Here is a 20,368-nt window from a genome sequence, read left to right as displayed (position 1 = left end):
CAGTGGGTCAGGGCCATGGTTCTCGACTTGATTGCAGTTGGGGTGAGAGGCTAAAGAGGGAGTAAGCCAAATTGAGCTGGCAGTTGTAAGTACATTTGGCTACAAAGACATCAACGTGGAGGGAAGGGAGAAAATAGGGAACCCACTGATGACTGTTTCTACCATGTTGGTTACAGTGCTCACAGATGGTTCAGAAAAGTATTTCACTGTGCAGGCCTTTAATCCCAGATCTTGGGGGGCAGAAGCAGGAGGATCTCTGTGAGTTGGTGATGAGCTTGGTCTGTAGATCAAGTTCCAGGTCATCTAATACTACCTAGACCTTATATCAGAAAAAACAAGGACGATTAACCCATACAAGCCTCTCTTCTGTTTATCTCAGATCTGCCCCAGCACCCTTCTTAGAGATGGTCACCATCACCTGTGCCTGCTGTGTCCTTCCTAATACACACTAAGTTGTGGAGCAGGTCAGTCAAGTATGACTGTGAGCCAAATGCAGCCTACTACCTCATTTTGGATCACCTGCAAGCTAAGAGTGGTGTTTATGTTTTAAATACCTGGAAAAACACCAAAATCAGAATATTGTTTCCTTAGCAGCTCCGTGGGAGCTGAGAACTGAACCCCGGTCCTCTATACATAAAAGCTGTATGAATTCAGACCTTAGTGAGCAGAAGGAGAGTTTGGCTGACACACCCACACTGTCCCATTTCTGTCCCTCTGGCTGCTCTTGCACATTGGGAGAGCTGATCAGGTGTAAGAGACACTGGCCCGGAGTGCGACATCGGTTCTCCAACCTTTTTTCTAACACATCTGTTGACTTCGGCTCTAGGCCAGTTCAATCATATTGGTAGTTATAAACCACTTTTAGCCCTCTTCTGGGGATGAAGCTCATTGGTAGGGTATTTATTTAGTGTGCACAAGCCCCTGGACTATCCAGTCATTTCCCCCCCCCCTCCGCCCCCGTTGTTTATTTCAAATAGTAGAATACTAAATTCCTTCTGCCTTTGCTCACTGTTTCTTGGGGACCATGCCATATGAACTCTATAGTGTTGTCGGAGGATGGTCAAGCTAGCTTCCTTTGGCTTTAAAAGTGTCTAGTTTAAGGTGAACGCCCCAGTGCTCGGTAGGAAGTTGGGCCCCTGAAGACCAAGCTTGGAGCCTGAAGATGGAGATGTGAGAGACAGCTGCGGGGAGAGCTGCAATGTGAGCCTGTGACCTTGGCCTGCAGATCCTAGATTTCCCCCAGCAGAAATGAAGTGTTGCACTGTGACTGCCGTCCCCAGGCCGACTGTCAGAAGGCGGATGGAGAAACATGACTCCAACCCTTGAAGGAACAGAAAGTAGCGAGGCAACTGATGGTCTCTTCTTGAGTCAGAAGAAAGCCAAAAAAGCCAAGTGTGGAGCTGCAATGGAGAGGGACCCCCGGATATCTACCGAGTGTCTGACGTTCTCCTCTTGCCTGAAACATGCTCTCTTGATGAACTGTCCCTGTGAGGTGGCATCATTGACATCATTTTACAGATGAAGAAATTCAGACTGAGAGAAGTCAAGGGACCACTTCCCCAAACCAGCGAGTAGAGTGTCTGGCTTTAAAGGCTTCTCTTTCCATTCTGCCGGCCCGGAGTGCCAAGTTGGACTGGCAGGTCCTTCCCAGCTTTGCCCGGCCTTTTCATTTCTGATTCCACATTTCTCAGCATGACTGCTACCGTCTTTTGCTGTTCTCACATGGCCTGGGTGTGTTCTGTGTGTAAACATAAGAGAAGGGGGTGGCCCTCTGAGGGTGCTGTGCAACACGCCAGAAAAGGAAAGGAGAGCAGTGTGTTTACAAATTTCTGTATGTCAGACCCTCATCTAGAACCAGATCCGTAAAAGAACATCCTTCCTCAATGCAAAATAAAGTCTCCCAAACTCGGCTCCTAAGCTGGGAGTTTGGCCAGCACCATTGTGTCTGTGGCCACTTTGGTACTTGGCGGGTACTGAGCTGCTGGGGGGACCTGGGCTGGGAGAGCAGCAGGCAGTGCCTGATAGGGCTCTCTCCCTGTGCTGGCTCAGCTCCCTTCCAGGAGCTGCTGTGGCTAAGGGTTGTCTGGTAGGCAGGAGCAAGCCAGAAGCGCCAGAAGGCGGCAGTAGGCAGCAGGCTGAGGAGCAGAGGCGGGCTCGGTGATGTCGCGCCTGGCCAACCTGAAGCTTCGGATTCCAAACACCACTTTTTCGGGAGACTTTCTCCCAGGTTTTTAACCAGCATCTCTCTTGTTAGCACTGGAGCGGAGGGAGAGAGAGCAAGCTGATGCGAGAGTCTTGCATAGAGGCTGGGGAAACTTCATTCCAGGGCTCCTTCTCTGTGGGAGCTGAAGCCAAGGCAGCTGTCCTCGCTGCCACCACGGGCACTTCTCTCCTCAGTCAGTGCTCTGCGTCTCTCAGCTGGGTTCTGAATCTCCACATGCAAGGTAATATTAGGGATCTTGGGGTCTCAGCTAGGAAGGACTGGGGTTAACCACATCGTTCAGGGAACACCAGAGAGAGGATTACAGCATGGGGGTGTCCGTTCATAGCAAGGATGTGTGTCTCCTTTCACCCCTCTCTCTTTCAAGGTGTCCCCTCTTTCCCTCTGAACAAATATAATCCTAGATCCCCTCTCCTTGGGGTGTTCTGTGGAGATGTCTAATTTCTGGAATGAAATAGGACTATTTCTGTAGCTGGAATAGGGATCACAGAGGACCCTTACAGAGGCGGGGCCCTGGGTGAGCTTTAGTGCGGCTGGCACTTGGTTCCCCTCTGGTGCAGTTAACTAACCGGTGTGGCTTCCGGCATGATCTCCATGTACACTTACTTTGAACCCACTGGAGGAGTCAGAGCAATGACAGACAAATGCCAGGAGCACTTTCTTCTCAACGCAGGGCAGGAGGGAGGCCAATGCCTTAGGTGGGTGGGGCTGGCATAGTGCCTGGATACAGATATTTGGACAGGATGGTGATTAGCGGCAGAGGGTGAGGCTGTTTGAATGCTGCTCTGGGTTTGTGTGTGATTAGCTGCAAGGGGCAGAGCTTGGCAAAGCACCTGGTACAGCTGCCGATGGACAGGCAGCTTTAATTCATGGCTGAGGCCCATTTGAGCAGTGACTGATCTTGTGGGCGGCGCGTGCGGGGAGGAAGGATGTAGCAAGGTTCTGGTTGGGATGGTGGGTGGGCTAGGATGAGTGGGGTACAGCAAGAACCTCAAAGTGTGATTTGAAAAGCAGATTTGGGAAAATGACGAGGTATGTATTACAAGAGCTAGAGACAGACCTGGAATGGTTGGAAGGGACTAGGAGAGGGTGCAGAGGAACCCCAAACTCTGCTGTTCTAAAGCTGCGAGCACCCAGGAGATCTCTGCTCCCTGTGCAGACGTAACCTGGAAGTGAAAAGCAGGGTTGCCTGCTGCCTTTGAGGAAACGGCTGTGTGATAGGCAGTGTGGAGTTGGCAAAAGCATTTTGAATGCAGGAACTCAGTGCCATTGAACCGGGGTGGGGATAGGCTAGGGCAGGCACGCCGACCTTCGTTAGTACTGTAATTAGCGGTTTGTTTGTATGCTGCGGTTATTTTTGAAGCTATGGGAATTTAAAGAAAATGCTTCTTATTTGTGTCACCAGCTTCTTCCAAACAGAATTTCCCTTGTTGACTGCTGTGTAGAAGCTGCTGTGTATGGTTGGGCCCATAGGTAGCAGTAACAATTGTTGGCTGTATCAGACTTCCAGCTCAGACCCACAGCACTGTAGTGTCTAACACTGTGGGGTATCAGCACTGTGTGTCCATACTGCTGTCCTAGCTAGTGTGGGGCATAGACAGCCCGTATATGGAGGTTCTGTTGAACTTGTCCATATTGGGTTTCATGATCTAAGCTGATGAGGAAAACTGACCAGGTCTCTTCCTCAAGAGGGCGCCAGGGCTGGAGAGATGGCTCAGTGGTTAAGAGCACCGGTTGCTCTTCCAAGGTCCTGAGTTCAATTCCCGGCAACCACATGGTGGCTCACAACCATCTGTAATAAGGTCTGGTGCCCTCTTCTGGCCTGCAGACATACACACAGACAGAATATTGTATCCATAATAAATAAATAAATAAATAAATAAATAAATAAAGCCGGGCGGTGGTGGTGCACGCCTTTAATCCCAGCAGAAGGGAGGCAGACAAGAGCTAGTGCCAGGACAGGCTCCAAAGCTACAGAGAAACCCTGTCTCGAAAAACTAAAAAAAAAAAAAAAAAAAAAAAAAAAAAGAGGGCGCCAGATCTCGTTACAGATGGGTGTGAGCCACCGTGTGGTTGTTGTGAATTGAACTCAGAACCTTTGGGAGAGCTGCAGGTGCTCTTAACTGCTGAGCCATCTCTCATTACAGATAACTTTAACCAAATCTCTGTTGTTCTATTTATATATAAAACTCAAGATTCAAAGGCTGGAGTGAAAACCAGCTAGCTCAGAGATGTTGAACAGCACCTAGCTAACTCTCTGTCCTTGTGGTGGCTCCGAAAGAGAGCATCTTTCTGCTCCCCCAAACAAAAAAAAAGCCTTGGCCCTCCACATCTCTTCCTACTCCTGGTGCACTTCTCTGTCTCTCCCAGTTGCCTGATTCTGATGCTCTGATTCTTTCTGTTAACTAGCTGCTAGCTCCGCCTCCTGACCTAATTAATGCAAATGCAAACTTGCATTTCCAGTGTGATTGAATATCCCCCAACACAGACAGTGTGATACTCTATGTGCCCCACTCTGTTTACTCACTCCCGTCCCACCTCACCCCCCAGTCACACCGAGAAGCTACTTAGTAGGGTGGAAAAGCCCCTCCCCTGAATCTTCTGCCTGTGCCTTGCCTATGTGACGCTCGCTGCCACGCCCACAGCCTACTGTATCTCTCAGGGATTTCATACTTCACCTGGGCCAAATGGTCTTTCTGTCTTCACTTATTTCAACAGTCAAGAGGACCATAAAATTCAGGGGTTCACAGAAACATGGGGACCCAGGATGGAGATGGAGACTCAGTGAACATTAATTCATAAAATAATGAAAGCCTTTCTGGTACTCTTTATTTGGCATGTGTCTTCCCAGAGGCTAAGCTAGCACTCTTGTGGTTTCCACCCCCACCCATATCAAGCACAGAGGGAGGTCTAAATCGCCAACATTTACAGTCTTTTTCTTAACTTTTAGGCTCAAGTTAAAATCAGACATGAAAGGGTCATCTTCCCTTGAGTCTTAAGTTTTCAAGTGTTGGTCTGTGACGGTTAAGACGAGATGAGGAGAATGTACTTTAAAGCAAAATGTGTTCTGTGTGAAGGACTTCCCTTGGTGATGGGGGATGTGTTCATATAGTCTGAGGTTACAGCTTTCTGCCTTTCCATGGGTGGATGGTGAGAATAGATGGTAGTTGGGCTTTACAGTTTCCTTATTTGGCAGAAACAGAAAGTTGGCAATCTTCTGTTGGTTCCTCAAATTTCAGTTTTTGAAGTTTTACTGGCCCATGAAATCCAAAAATTTTGCCTCCAGGATTTTCTCTAAGCAGACCTTCTGATAAGGCCCCTGTCAGGTAGCCTCCCTCACTCAGGCTCAGCCTCTGATCCTAGGCCAGTCCCCTGTGGCCCTCGTGCCCAGTGACTTCCAAACTGAGTTTTGGCTTCCCCATTCCCAAGCTGAATGAGGTCTCCTCTCCAGAGCAAGGCCTCTGGCCAAGGGTCAGCTCTCGCTTCCTCTTCCGTGTCCTGAATGACACATATGGAGACTTCCCTTTCCCAGCTCCAATCCACACAGTTACCTTGTGGACATGATGATGTTATCTGTCCTTGGGAACCACAGACGCGATCTGTGGATTGTATTTGGGGAGCAGCATTAGGTCTGTTTTGCACCCTGGGTCTTGGTACCCAGCCAGCATCAACTAACTATTTAGAAGCATCTCTCTAGGTGGCCGGGAAAAGGACTTTTACAAAGCTCAATTCCTAGTGCTGAACTCTCAGCTTATCTTGAGCTCTTGACTATAGACTGAAACTCTTCCAAACTGGAGGCTCCCAGAGGCCTTAGAAGGTCTGAATTGTCTGCCTTCTAAGGATTTAGGCCTGGAATTCCAACAAATATGTGGGGTTCCCCAGGCAGGTCCCCAGCTACCAGAAACTCAGGCTTGTGGTCGCTCTGGGCATGTGTGTAGACTTGTAGGAACAGAAGTGTTGGGGAAGATCAACTTGGTTCCTGGAAATTGAACCAGTGCTCTTCTTTGAGGTGCATCCTCGGGCCCTTTTTCAGACTTACAAGATCAGGTTCTTCTAGTCCAAAAAAGAAGTTAAAGTTTCTGAATTATGCAGGGGGAGTACATAGTAGACCATAAGTCTTTCTGGGGCACAGAGAAGTATGGCATGCTTATCTGAGGTACACAGGGCTCTGATCCAGGTGCCAGAGAGTCCCTGCTCCACGAGGTGTCTGGAATGCTGATATGGTAAAGCCTAAACCTGGAGCTTCTGGCAGACACTGTGGGCTCCACTCCAGGTAGCTGAAGTGGGGGGTGCCCAAAATGGGAAGGGATCCAAGAGCTGCACCTTGAAGATCTCAGCCACCTCAGAGTACACAGTAGAGCACCAGGGTCCAGCTCATGGCTCACTGGAGTTTGTGGAAGGCTGGTGATGGCAGCAGGCACTTCTCTCAACTCATCTCTGGTCACTTCTATTGGTGACTTTCTTCAAAAAGTCTTTGATATGAGCAGGGTGTGGTGGCGCATGTCTTTAATCTCTGCACTTGGAAGACAGAGGCAAATTGAACTCTGTGAGTTGGAGGCCAGCCTGGTCTACACAGTGAGTTCAAGCCAGGAAGAGAGAACTAGTGAAACCCTGCCTCAAAATGGAAAAACAAAACAAATGAAAAAAATCACTTTTTGTTGAGGGTTGAGCCCAGGGTCTTGCTCCTGCTAGGAACAAGTTCCACCATGGTGAGCCACCTCCAGATATTAAAAAAAATTTTTTTAAGTCTGTGTATGTGAGTGTTTCTATGTGTAGGTGTGTGCACATGAGTACAGGTGCTTCTAGAGACCAAAAGAGGGAGTTAGAGATAGTTATGAGCCACATGACATGGATACTGGGAACTAGGGTTTCCTACAAGGGTGGTAAGTGCGCTTAACCCGCCTATCCGGCCCACCCTCCAGATTAGTTTTTATTTTGGGTTAGGTTCTTTTGGTGCTACTCAGACTGACCTTGAACTTGATAAGCAGTTCAAGAAGGCCTTGAACTCCTGGTCCTCTTGCTTCCCTCCACAATGACTAGTGTTACAGACACACAGCATCAAGCTGATAAGGAAACCCCTGGCTCTGAATAGGTCTAGGATAGAGAGTCAGAGAGTCCAGCCAAATTCTTGGAGATAAGGATTTCTTCACAGACACTCAAGCTAGGGGGGCAGACATGTGAGCCATTAAGTGTGGCTTCTTCTGCAAAGAGTGCAAAGGTCAGCAGGGGCCTGCCTTAGCTTTCTAAGCTTTGCCATGGCATCTGAAGCTTCAGAGCTCATACGTGGTGTCAGGTAGCTCAGCCCCTTTCTCCCAGCTTTGGCTGCTTCTTCTGTATAGTAAGGGAATTGAATTTGATTGCCACCCCCCCACTGCTAACCATGCAGGGTGTAGTTCTTCATGAGGTAGACAGAGGGTCCTCCCCAGGGCCTTCAGGAAGACCTTACTGTTCTGCGAGAAGGAGCGTATGCTGACAGAGTTAGAATTCAGGTCATCTGTCCAATGACTATGTCTCTTCGAAGGGTGACTTGGGGCACAGGGTGGAGTTAGGTGTTGGACAGATCCAGGATCAGATCTGGGAAGCCCATTGGCATGACTGGGTCTCTAAGAAAGTCGATCACCTATGAGTCATCACTGAGTCCCTAAGATGTGTGATGGAGCCAAGAGGCTTGAGTAGAGGAGTTGCCCAACACTACTAGCTGTTATTGACGAGGGCTGGCTTCCCACATAAAAATCTCCTGAGGCCATGAGATGGCATGAGGAGAAACATGCCAAACCTGTTCCGCTGGATGTTGGCGTGTTTGCTCCCCACTCACCTGGGGGACACCCCATCTTCAGCACCTTCTAATGCTCAGAATCCTTTCCTCCTATTGGTCCAAGTTCCCACAAACTGAGATTCCCCCTGCTCTCAGTGTTTGACATATTTGGGGCATTTATTCCCCTGGGGATGCCCGCAGGGCACAATGGTGCAGATGTGGCCGTGGGAAGGTGGAAAGAGCACTGGGTACCCAATGAGGTGCGGAGTCGGGAGGCACGTCTGGAATCTTCAGGCATGTCTATACCTGAGGTTCAAACAAATAACAGCATCACATTGCCTCTGCCAGCTCTGCTCAGGGTAGACAAGCAGCAGGCTTTTATAAAGGGCTTTGACTCTTCTCCCGAACCCCATGCCAACGTGAATTCCAGAGAGCCAGCCCCAGGTCCCAGGAACCCAGAGACCCTCTCAGGTTGGTGATAAGGCTGTCGGCATCTTTAGCTTAAATAGTTCTAATGATTGCCCTAAACTCTCTGTCTAGGGGGGGAAGGGGTAGAGAAGGGTAATTATATAGCTCCCCACTTCACTGTGTGACCTCTGTGGGGCCTGTGGATTTTAGGATGATAGGCACAGTCCATACTCTCTACACTACAGAAAACCCTAGCCATCTGGATTAGCTGCCCAGTTGTTTTGTTTGTTTGTTTTTTGAGACAGGGTTTTTTTTGTGTAGTCTTAGCTATCCTGGAACTCACTGTAGACCAGATTAGCCTTAAACTCAGAGATCTACCCGCCTCTGCCTCCCAAGTCCTGAGACTAAAGGCGTGTGACACCACGCCTGTCCTCCACAGTCAGTTTAATATGTCTGTGGCAATACTGCTCTCAAGACTCACAGAAGTGGGATAGAGGCGGTAAGGAGACTTGGGCCAGGTCAGGTCATGTTTTGTTGCCAAATAGATTCAAGTCCGGTTGGCGTTTACTGACAGCTATATTTGGAAAAAGCCTTGTCTCAGGTGTTTGTGGATTTTGGAATGCCCTGAAGGCATTGTGACTGTATACTGCCTTGTGTAATCCCCCTAGGTCAGAACTAATCTCCCCATTTCCCAGATGAGGAAGTAAGGGCTCAGAGGAGATTAGGATGACTGCATAATACTGTGTTGGTATTGTGGTTGGTAAGGATCCGAACTGTTTCCAATCCAGACCTGTCTGTCAGGGAGCCGGGCATTTTCCTCTGTGGTGTGCCTCTTATCTCTCTGGGTATGAATAGAAGATTGTTGTGGGTGGGACGGGCATCCCTGACTTGGCATCTTCCCCCATTGGGAAGGTACTTTCTGATAGGCATCACTTTGTTGATTTGTACATTGACTTCTGGGATCCCGTAGACAAAAAGCTCAGAAGAGAAGCTAGAGCTGAGCTCAGTTTGTGGCTTAAAAGAAGAAACCAGCTGGCTCTGTGGGGGCTGTGAGAGCCAGGAGCAAGCGTGATCACGAGTAATGAGAGAAGAGCCATCCGCAGCGGAAACGGCTCCGTGCCCTGTCTGGAGAAGTCTTGCATGGAGTAGGGCCATCTGCAGAGGAGTTTGCAGGCAACACTGTTCCCAGATAAGCACTAGGGGCATGAGCAGCTTGCAAGGGAGGGAATTCAATTAGAGGGTCTCGCTGGTCTTCATTAACGATGTGAAAAAAACCAGTCAACGGAAATGCTAATTCAATCTGGTGAGGACACAGCATGCTTCTAACACTCCCCTGGAAAGACAGACACTGCTCTGTTGTTTAGGCATTGCTACAGGGAGCAATGGCGTGGGTAACCTTTCTCACCTACCTTCTCAGGACTGTTAGATGCAACTCCTCTCTCTGGATTACTCTAGATCAGGCAAGATTTGAACTCTGAATATTACCCTGTGTTCATGGTATTTCTCTGTGCAAAGAAGCCTGCTGTCAGCGAACGGCAAGCAGTGTAAGGCCTAGCTGATTTGGAGAGGTATGGACTGGACTGTGTCTCTCACCGGGAAGATGCTCAGTAGGAAAGATGGTCAGTTAGTTGCTATAGGAACAAAGAATATCTGCTCCAGCCAATTGCAGAGCAGAAAGTAGAGGTAGAGATCTTCTCAGAGCAGCTATTGGATAGTGGAGCTGGTAGCGAAAAGCAGACGTTTCTAAAGAAGACTAGAGGGGCAGATTGGACCCTATGGCTGGGAAGAACCGTGAACTCAGAGACTGCCCCAGGACGCTAGACTTGCTCTCTCCTCACTAACGCTGTCTTCTATGATTGTTGCAAAGTTTTGTCCACTGACTGGCAGCCTGCTCAGAGTCCTTTGAGGATCAGTACCGCTCTGCCTTTCCTTAGGGACTTCAGCTCACCCTTATGCCCATGTCTGCTGTTGCCAGCTTCTGGGCCCAGGTTAGTAAAACTTTTCAAAAAAAAGCTTACATCTTGAAGGTTTGGTTATAGAAGCCTGGAGTGTTTCTTAGATCTCACTGTCAGAAATAATTGGACCCTGGGAACAAATGAATCAAGAGGCTGGTTGTCTTAGGCTGTCTTAGGCTGTCTTAGGTTGTCTTGGGCTGTCTTGGGCTGTCATCTTGGGCTCTATTGGGCTGTCATCTTGGGCTAGCTATTGTTGCTCTTTGTGTTCTGGTTCTCTCCTGTCCCTTAGTGTATGAAAGAATTTTTGCCCTTTGGGCAGCTACAGGAGGAGAAGATGGGAAAGTATCCCTCTTTTGGACATGTTACCAGTAAAATCACTCGGAAGTAGAGTGGTACCTTTCTTCTCTCAACTACAGTCTTTACTCCCAGGGAGGAACTTAAGCCAGGTGAGATCAAGTGCCTACCTTGTGCCAGGTTTCAGGAGCATGACTGTTACCATGGTGACTGTGGATGCTGTGATGGAGCAATTTCTACAAGGCAGATTGGTCTCTACTCCTACAATGATTTGGCTTGGAGAGTTTTCATGTCCCTAGGTAATCTTGCATGAGATTTTTTTACATTTGCATATGTGTACATAATGTATTAAAATCAACCTACCTTTGAAGGTGAGGATTTGGGCCTGGGAATTTGGAACCCTTTCTCACTTGCTGTAGCCCTTCATCTGAAGAAAAAGCAAAGAAGACAAGGAGCCTTCATTTGACTATACAAGAAGTGGCAGAGAACAATCTGTTAAATTTCTCTTTCCCACCAACAGCCTACTGTGGGCCATGAGAAAGGCGTGGAAGTTTGGGCAAGTCAAGAGAGGGAGGAGGCCATCAGAACGGCCCAGGCCAAGATATTATCTTCTCTCTTTTCTCTGTACTAACAGATCTTGGGGATTGATAGCTCAAACCTGCAAAGAATCGCAGGTCATTTTAAATTCCAGCAATACCCAAATCACAGTGAGCCAGGTAGAGAGGTTATATTTCTGTATCTTTGTTTTGGGGGGACCTAGACCCTGGGACGGTGATGGCCATCAAGTTTGTGGCTGGTGTCGTGGGAAGCATGTGTGTATTAAGTCAGCGAAATTATTACCTTTATACTGCAGAAGAAATGGAGGCCAGAGAGGGATGAACTTAGCCTTAGCACCCACCATTGGGAAACTGGCTCTCAGCAAACCCTGGTTCACGAGGGTGTTTCTCTCTCAGTGGGGGGAGGAAAAAGCTCTGCCTTTGAGAACCCTTCCAGACGTGACCTCTGAGCTTAGCCGGAGTGGAAGTTTGGGGTGGAAGGAGGAAACTGCAAGGGCTCAGTCTTTGTTCTGAGACTTTCTGGTGAGGGCAAACTGGCTCATATTTAGAGAACTCATGCTTTTCCAGAGGGTGTGCTTCCCAGACAAGTCCAATTGCAGCAGGAGGCTTAGGGCGGGTGTATTAAGGAGCCCATGATGCTGTCCACGTGAACTGTCTCCAACTCTACCCAGTCTCTGAATTCGTTTACTTTCTCCTTCGGCTGGGAGGGAGGAATCTGGAGAGTACTTTGTGGGTGGCAATAGCCTTGTGCTTACCGATCCCACTCTCCTGGGATAACACTGGAGAAGCTTCCAGAGTGTGGGGCTCCTTCCTTTGTCCAGTGTTCCTCCTCCAGGCCTGGAGCCCGTCACCTCCGTCCACCACGTGTGCAGACTGAGCAGGCAGGCCCACAGGGTCTGTGCCTTAAGGGCCATATAGAAGAGAGAGAGAGAGAGAGAGAGAGAGAGAGAGAGAGAGAGAGAGAGAGAGAGAGAGAGAGAGAGAGAGAGGAGAGGAGAGGAGAGGAAACTAGAAGATGGTCTGCAGGGTCTGCCAGTGAGTTGGGCTATTTCTGAAAAATAGAACATATCTACAGCCAGCCACAGAGGAGGTCAAACTCTGGGCGCAGGGCTGGAATGCAAGGGGCCAGGCAGTGGGGTGGAGCTGTGGTTTTACCCTTTCTGGCAGCTTGGAAGGCTTCGCAGTGCCCTTTGGGGAAGGTGTGGCTGCTCAAAGCCAAGTGTGTGGAGTGGGGAGGGACTCGACCCTGCAAGTTGCTGATGCCGCATGCACGCACGCTGTGCTGCACACTGGAGATGGGAAGGGAGTGTGCAAGCCCCAAACTCCCAGCTGAGCCCAAGCGCAGAATTTAATCCAAGGTGTGGCGATTCTCAGTGCTCTTTGCCACTAGAAATAAATCAGGTTAAGCAAAGCTTGATGTGAGAGGAAAGTGAGACATTGCTGAGCCAGGGGCAAGGGGAACTCGGAGAAGCACAGGCATGCTGGTGTGTGCCGGTATGTGCCAGCGGTCGCAGAGAAGGGATGGCTAGAAGGAAGCGTTGAGCGCCCATTCCCAAAGCCTCACCTAACATGCAACTCCCCAGTTGTGTGAGCCCAATCTGCTCCTACACCAGTGTGTCTGGAAACACACAACACACATGCCCACCCCTCCCCGCCCTCCTGCACTCGTCAGCTCACCCATGAGCAGCTGTACTTCATCTTCGCGTGTGTGCATGTGTGCGGTTCGGGGATTTTTGAGTGGCTGTTTATGGCTAGAAAATTGCCTGTTCTGGCTCTGTCACAGAAGGACCATCTGGGCTAAATTGACTGCTTCGTGACCTTTGTCCAGACTGCCCTTGGCCTGCCCTTCTCAGTCCTGAAGGCACAGCTCCCTCATCTTGCCATGTATCCTCCCCAGCTCAATCTGTGTCTGCAAGATGGGGCGAGGGTTTCAGGTGAGACTTTAACTCTCCTAGAGGATTCCCGGAAACACTTAATGGTGGCCTCCTCTGGCCTCTCATTCACTCTAGGCGTAATGGGATTCCTTTTCTCCCGTCCACTGTGTCCCAAGGGGGCAGGACTTGCCCATACTACAGCTGGGCAGTTGCAGCAAAGACATTGGGATGTGGAACTAGGTAGTCAACGCTTTCTGCCCAGGGATACTGTGGCTAGAGCTGACTTGCTTTTCAACACCCAAGTAAGAGAGGTCACGCAAGAGATGTCTCCTGGTGCAAAGGCTGCTGGGAACAGATGTCCCACTTGAGATCATCAGGCATTGTTCCTAGGGACAAGAAAGGATTCTGCCTTTGACGAGCCTTTGGTCTGAAGTGGGGGCAGAATTGCAAGTAGATTTAGTGATCTCTGGGTATTCTTCCTCCCCACCCCATTTTCTTTCTTGAGACGGGGTCCTACCATAGCTCTGGTTGGTTTGGAGCTTTCTATGTAGTCCAGGCTGGCCTTGACAATGGCAGTCAGTCTTCTGGTCTCACCTTACTGAGTTGAAAGATTGCAGAACATCCCCTCTGGGTGTTCTCTTGATAGATGGCTTCTTTTGCACCAGACCCCCCCTTTTCCCTCCCTCCCTCCTTCCTTCTGTGGTCTCACTAAGCAGTCTTGGCTAGGTTGGCCTAAGTCTTATAGAGATCGACTTGCCTCTGCTGCCCCAACTGCTGTATTAAAGGTGTGCGCCACCATGCCCAGCTTTGGACTACGTAAGCATCCATCTTTCTGAGACAAAGTGCCGATGGGTTATAGTCCAAGAGTTTTTGTAGTGAAAATGGCCATCATCTCTGAGGGATCAACAGTTAAGGCAGTTACAGGCAGACAGTAAGAATCATCGGCCCCCACTGAATGTTTATTAAATGCTGGCAACGGTCTCCCGTTCCCATTGGTGTAATCCCATTTAATCCTCTAGCAAACCCATGAGTAAAGGTCCTGGTATTGTCCCCTTTTTACAGCCAAGGGAATGAAATAGAGAGAGAAATGAAGTCACTCTCCCAAAATTCTGTGGGCAGTAACTGGAGGAGCTCGAATCGGGACTGAGGCCTATTCCAGAGCCCTAAACCTCAAGACTCATGCAAAGTCAGTGCAGGGCAAACAGAGAAGGGTTAGCTGTGGACTAGCAAAGTAGGGGTGTCATGCTGCAGAACTGACACCAGGCTGGAAGATAGTAGCTTGAGCTCCGTCCAGGGTCCGAGCCCCTCCAGGTCTCTAGCATCCTTAGCAGAGTGGAGGCGGAGGCGGGTCACCTGACCTGCCCCCTCTCCCCCACAATGGGGAGCAGAGCAGCGGGGCTGGGGTGAGGCAGATGCTGTGGCTCAGGAGAGTCTTTATTTCTTCTGTGCCAACTGTTAGGTTTTCCTTGGGTGTTCCCGGCTAATTCTTGTTTCAGAAAGAAAAGGTCTAGCCACAATCCTTTGTCCTGTCGTTGCTGTTTCCTACTGTTGCCTCCTCTTTATGCAGGCTGGAGAGGGAGGAGAGTTTGGCTAGTACAGCTGTCAGACAGCTGTGACTCCCCCCTTTTCTTTTTTTAAACTTTTGAAAACAAGGGTTTTTTCTTGCGTAACCACAGACCAATTAGCAAATGCCGGAAGCATAACGTTGATACAGTTTTATTCGATATACAGTCCGTATATCACTTCACACTCAACCTAAAAACGTCATTCAACTCTGGGGTCACCACTTCTCCATCGCTCCTTGTCCAGCCTCAGCTTTTCTTTGTTGCTCATACACTGGCTTTACTGCGTCTTTCAGGTCTTGTCCAGTCTTTCCCCCTCCTTCCCTTCTTCCTCATCCCTCAGCTGGGTTGCCTAGGATAACTGTATCAAGACATCCTTCTTAGGCATAAAATTTAAATGTGTAGGGGGGTGGGAAGGGCGATTCACCAAACAAGGTGAATAATGTTTTTTTTTCAACTTTAAAAATATTTACTTATTTATTCTATGTGTATAAGTATTTTGCCAGCATGCATGTCTGTGAACCACGTACATGCTAGGCGCCCATGAAAGGCAGAAGAGAGTGTTAGAGGTTCCCTGGAACTGGAGTCACCGAAGGCTGTGAGCCACCATGTGAGTGCTGGGAATTGAGCCCAGGTAAAGTGCTCTGAATCGCTGTGCCGTGTCTCCAGTCCGTAGATGGATGTTAGAGCACCGCATTAAACAAAAGTGGAAAACGTTTGCCATTTTAAATCAAGTCAAGACCAAGACCAAGAGTGGTGTCACCCCAGGCCACCCTGGAGCCCGAGGCAGAGGGAAAATACACCAGACACACAGCTGTCTTGACATGACATGTCAGTGTTCCTTAAGCCTTTCTAGTGCATTAGTTTTTATTTCAAAACAAAAAACAAAAAACATATTGTATAGCAGTGGGGGGGGGCACGCTTGCTTGACTCCTAGGGCCCTAGGTTCTATCGTCAATGAGGCAAAACAACCACCACAGATTTGCACCAGAGTGGTATAAATCTTAGTTGCTGAGATTGTGGTACCCCTTATACATGGTACCCCCGTGTCCTGCAGGATGGGTTTCTCCCCCTTCCAGGCATTCTATCCTCAGCATAAGGGAGAAAAAGGTAGGGCTCCCGGCCAGAGGCTGTTTGTTCTCTTGCCTGGCCAGAACAGAGGGAGGGTGAAAATGGGGGGGGGGGGAGGAAGGGTACAGAGGCCTTTGGCTGGGAGCCTCCAGTAACAGCTTCCAGCTGCTTCCACACCCACTAGACTTCCGGCTAGGGAGTGGTGTTTGGATGGCCTTTTCCCCCCTTTTCACATCAAATGTGTGATCTAATTAGAACTCCGGATCCCTCAGTCCTCCCCGTCTTGATATCACAGCTCCTCTCAGTTGATCCTGCTCCCACCCTGCTAGGTCTTTGGCTGTTTGTACCAGAGCTCTTTCCGTGGAACATCCACCCCAGGCCGAGTGAGGACAAGATGTAGGGCTGCATTCCCCAGGCCTCTGTGAGCCAAACCAGGGTAGCGGGACCCAGCCTTGCTGGTCCCGAGGCTAGGAGGAAGGCTGCAATTGGAAGGACCAAGGTAGGTCTTTCATCCAAGACCCCTGACCGCTCAGAGCTTTCGCATCACGTCTGTTCATCTGTTCCTCACTATTGTGTGCGTGTGGGAAGCGTGGGTGCAGATGGCAAGTGTGCGTAGGTCATATGTGGAGGTCAGAGGACATCCTTATGGAGCTGGTTCTCCCTCCACCTTTGCCTGGGTTCCAGGGATCAAGCTTAGGTTGTCAAGCTTGCACAGCCAGTGACTGCGCACTGAGGCATCTCACTGGCCCCTTATTTCTGTGTTCATTTAGATTAGAGTCAATATTACTTTCCTGCCGGTATTACCAGGGGTCATAAAGGAATCAAGTGAAATGTTGGATGGCTGTTGGATCATGAGGCTGTATTTGACTTTCCTCTTCTGTCATAAACAAGCGCTCCTTTATCTCCATGTGCACGGCCTTTGGGCTTCCTGAATTAATTGCTGCAAAGCCACGAGAAAAACACAGGTTGATGAGGACCCCTGGCCCTCCCTGCTGTCCAGCATCCCTTCCAAACGAGGGAAGGGGCCACTGGGAAAGGAAGGCTGGAACCTGCCTACCTATCCCAACCCTGAGCTCCATCCGCACCTAAAATGTAAGGTATACTTTAAGAGGAAGGAGTTTTGTCTAAAGCCTTTTCAAGTGAAGGCTTTTCTTTTTATATTTTTACTGAGTTACAGCTGACATAAAATGGCATAGATTTAGAGGCTGAAGCAAAGTATTTTGTGAGATATTCTTTTTGCTTTATTTTATTTTGCGGATAAGGTTTCATTATATAGCCCAGGCTGGCCCCAAATTCGTGGTCTTCCTGCCACAATTCAGATAATAAAGGGCTGAGGAGGATACGGCTCATTGCAAGACCTTAGGTTCAGTCTCTGGTTCAGCTACAAGAGAAAAAAAAAGTCCCTGTCACTCCCTCAAATTGCTTCCTGCCTCATCTGTAATCCTTGCTGTACCTTCCCGCCTCATCTGCAATCCTCCTTGTACCTGTCCTTGGGCCACACTGGTCTCCTTTCTGCCACCACAGACTAGCTTACAACTTTAAAGTATTTTATCATAGAATGTATATTATAGAAAGTGTATCCTCTTTCGGGAGGTCTGGGCTCTTTCACTCTGTGTGATTATTTTGAGATCTGTCTAACTCGTTTCATTGCCGGCATCAGTAACTTATTCTCTTGCGGGGTGGCACCCTTTCCAGTGGATTCGTGCTGTGTTCACGGGTTTGTTGACTGTTTTCAGCTTGGAACTGTTCGTGCAAAGGTGCCGTGAGCATTGGTGCCTGTGTCTTTGTGTAGACGCAGGCTGTAATTTCCCTCCATGACTGTGTAGGAGGAGGGCAGGTGGGCTCTGTGGTGCTGCATCCTTAATTTTCCAGGATGCGGCCTGCTTTCCGCTGGTGAGATGCACCATTTCTGTCCTTATCAGTATCTGTTCATGCTGGACTACACTGGGCATTGGCAGTCTTTCAGATTTCGTTGTTCTAAAACGCCCACGCATTGGGTGTGCAAGGCGTCTCATGGGTGTTTCAGTTTGCACTTCCTGTGTCTCCTTTGCTGATGTTTACTGTCCCCATGTAAGTTGTGGAAGTCTCATGTCAGCTCTGTGTTTGGGGTACACTTTACTGGCCTTTTGTTTTTGGAACGGTGTCTTTTATGAACAATATCTTTTATTTGATGAAGTTCATATTATTGAGTTTTCTTAGACAACCCCAAAGTCACTGAGATTTTTCTTCCATGTTTTCTTCTAGAAATGTTCTTTCAGCTACTGTTCATAGGCCTATGGTCTGCTTTAAGTTTCTTTTTAATGATTGAATGCAGGGTTCTCTTTTTAAAAGATTTATTTATTTCAGCCAGGCAGTGGTGGCACATACCTTCAATCCCAGCACTCGGGAAGCAGAGGCAGGAAGATCTTTGCAAGTTCAAGGCCAGCCAGATCTACAGAGTGATTCCCAGTTCCAGGACAGGCTCCAAAGCTACAGAGAAAAACTCTGCCTCCAAAAAACAACAACAACAACAAAAAAAAAAACAGGAAAAAAAGTTATTTATTTCTTGTGTGTGTGTGTGTGTGTGTGTGTGTGTATGTATGCGTGCACGTGTATGCCTGTGTCTGGTACCCTTGGAGGTCAGAGAGGGCATCAGATCCCAAGGAACTAGAGTTTCAGATGGTTGAGAGCAGCCATGTGGTGCTGGGAATCGAATCCTGGTCCTCTGCAACAGCAGCCAGTACCCTTGACTGCTGAGCCACCTCTCCAGCCCCATGAGGGGTTTTTTTTTTTTTTTTTTTTTTTTTTTTTTTTGGCAGTAGTTGTTTGTTTGGAATAGAGATCTATGGTCTGTCCAGTACCATGTATTGAAATCATATTTATATATTGATCACAAATGGATAGGTTTATAGGTAGGGGTGGGGGCAGGTGGTCCAAGGCATGAAGGGAGAAGTCTAAGACTGCCTGTCTGGAGGTGGCTCCTCTGTCTGATCCCTCCAGGTCTTCCTTTTTCTTAGGACCTACAGGAGGCCTATTCCTTTCTCTTTCCCCATTAACATAGCTGGAGGCTGGCTGATCCCAGCAGGAAAAAGGAGGCTGGAGTGAGGACCAGTCAGGCTCCTCTGTCTCTAGATAACTCTTGCTTTCTTGATCTATCTTGCATCTACCCCTCTCTTTCAACTATTAGAATCTTTTCCAAGTATGTCCCTCTGGCCCTCTGCCAAAAAAAGGGGCTCTTGGTGACAAAGTTCTGTGTTAATAATTTATTTATTTTATAAGTTTTTTTTAAAGCTTTATTTATTTAGTATGTATACGTATATATACAGTATTCTTCCTGCATGTATGCCTGCAGGCCAGAAGAGGGCGCCAGATCTCATTACAGATGGTTGTGAACCACCATATGGATGCTGGGAACTGAACTCAGGACTTCTGGAAGAGCAGCCAGTGCTCTTAACCTTTGAGCCCTCTCTCCAGCCCTTCTGTATTTATTTATGTATCTTTATAGCACTACCACTATGTCTTGAGTACTGAGGTTTTATTCTTATTCTAAGTACCTGCATTAATAACTTCCTCCTCCTTTTCTTCTGTGGTAAGGCTTGAACCTGGGGCCTTTTTCAAAGTAGGCTGATGCTCTATCATGGAGCTACATCCTCAGCCCTGGCACCTTCTTCCCCCACCTGCTTCTACCCCTTCTCAGGGATGTTGTGTAGCCAAAGATGACCTTGAACTTCTCATCTTCCTTCTTTTCCTATCCTGACCCCCAGTGCTGGTGTGACGTGCTTGCACCACCTAGTGCTAGGAATCACACCCAGGGCCTTGTGTATGCTAGGGCCTTGTGTATGGCAAGCCTTCTGCCAACTGAGCCACACCTTGAAGCTTCAGACTTTGGTTTTCCTAGACAAGGTCTCATTTGGTTAAAACAGGCTGGCCCAAACCTTGCAATCTTCCTGCCTTTGCCCCCTGAGCGTTAGGATCTATTCTTCTTTTACAAAGTTTTTTGGTTAGAGCATTCTGATTCTTTTTCCATGTGAATTTTGGATTTTGTCTTTTTTTTTTTTTAAGAATTCGCAGAGATTTTGCTTGGGATTGTGTTGAATCTATAGTAAAATATTGGGAGAATAGCTGTCTTAATAATATTATCCTCTGATCTAAGAAACAATCTCTCTCTCTCTCTCTCTCTCTCTCTCTCCTCTCTCTCTTTTTGAGACAAGGTTTCTCTGTGTAGCCCTGGCTGTCCTGGAATTCTCTCTGTAAATCACACTGACCTCAAACTCACAGAGATCCGCCTGCCTCTGCCTCCCAAATGCTGGGAGTAAAGGCGTGCGCCACGACTGCCCAGAATCTTCTTTAGACCTTATTTAATCCCTCTCAGTAGTGTTGTACGCTCTCAGCACGTAGATTTGGGCTCTCTTGTCAAGCTTCTCCGTGAGCATTTAGTTTCCCCCCCCCCCCGCCCCCACTATTGTAATTGGTGTTTTCACTGATCGGTGCTGCTGTGTGTAAACAGAACTGATATTCTGTCCGGAGACCTTCAGACTCAGTTCCACCTAAGGCACTGAGTGTCTGCCTGATCCCACAAGCTTTTAAACTGTCCTTTGAAAGCACAGGTATCTTGTTGGGTTTTAAATCTTTCCAGGAGCTTCCCCGAGGCAGCTGCGAAAGTAAGGGTTGAGGAGGGATGGTGCCATAGTG

General features: G+C 48.5%; 1 protein-coding gene across 16 annotated transcripts in view; it reads left to right on the top strand.

The window, feature by feature from the left end:
• The window catches only part of Plekha6 (pleckstrin homology domain containing A6), a 139,339-nt gene that overhangs the window by 62,366 nt on the left and 56,605 nt on the right, over positions 1-20,368 (top strand). Inside the window, exon 1 of one of the 16 annotated variants that reach the window (XM_050147630.1) lies at positions 2,423-2,444. The exons of 14 other annotated variants lie outside the window; for them this stretch is intronic. The gene's annotated coding sequence lies outside the window, so the exon portion shown is untranslated. Of the gene's footprint in view, positions 1-2,422; positions 2,445-16,031; positions 16,197-20,368 lie in introns of those variants that run through there. One more of the 16 variants, XM_050147629.1, reaches the window with a different exon arrangement.

Source organism: Alexandromys fortis, unplaced genomic scaffold (genome assembly GCF_014885135.2).
Source record: "Alexandromys fortis isolate MF-2015 unplaced genomic scaffold, M_Fortis_MF-2015_v1.1 scaffold_58, whole genome shotgun sequence".
Lineage (NCBI taxonomy): Eukaryota > Metazoa > Chordata > Mammalia > Rodentia > Cricetidae > Alexandromys > Alexandromys fortis.
The sequence above is the reverse complement of the archived record's forward strand: the minus strand, read 5'-3'. Positions and strand labels throughout refer to the sequence as shown.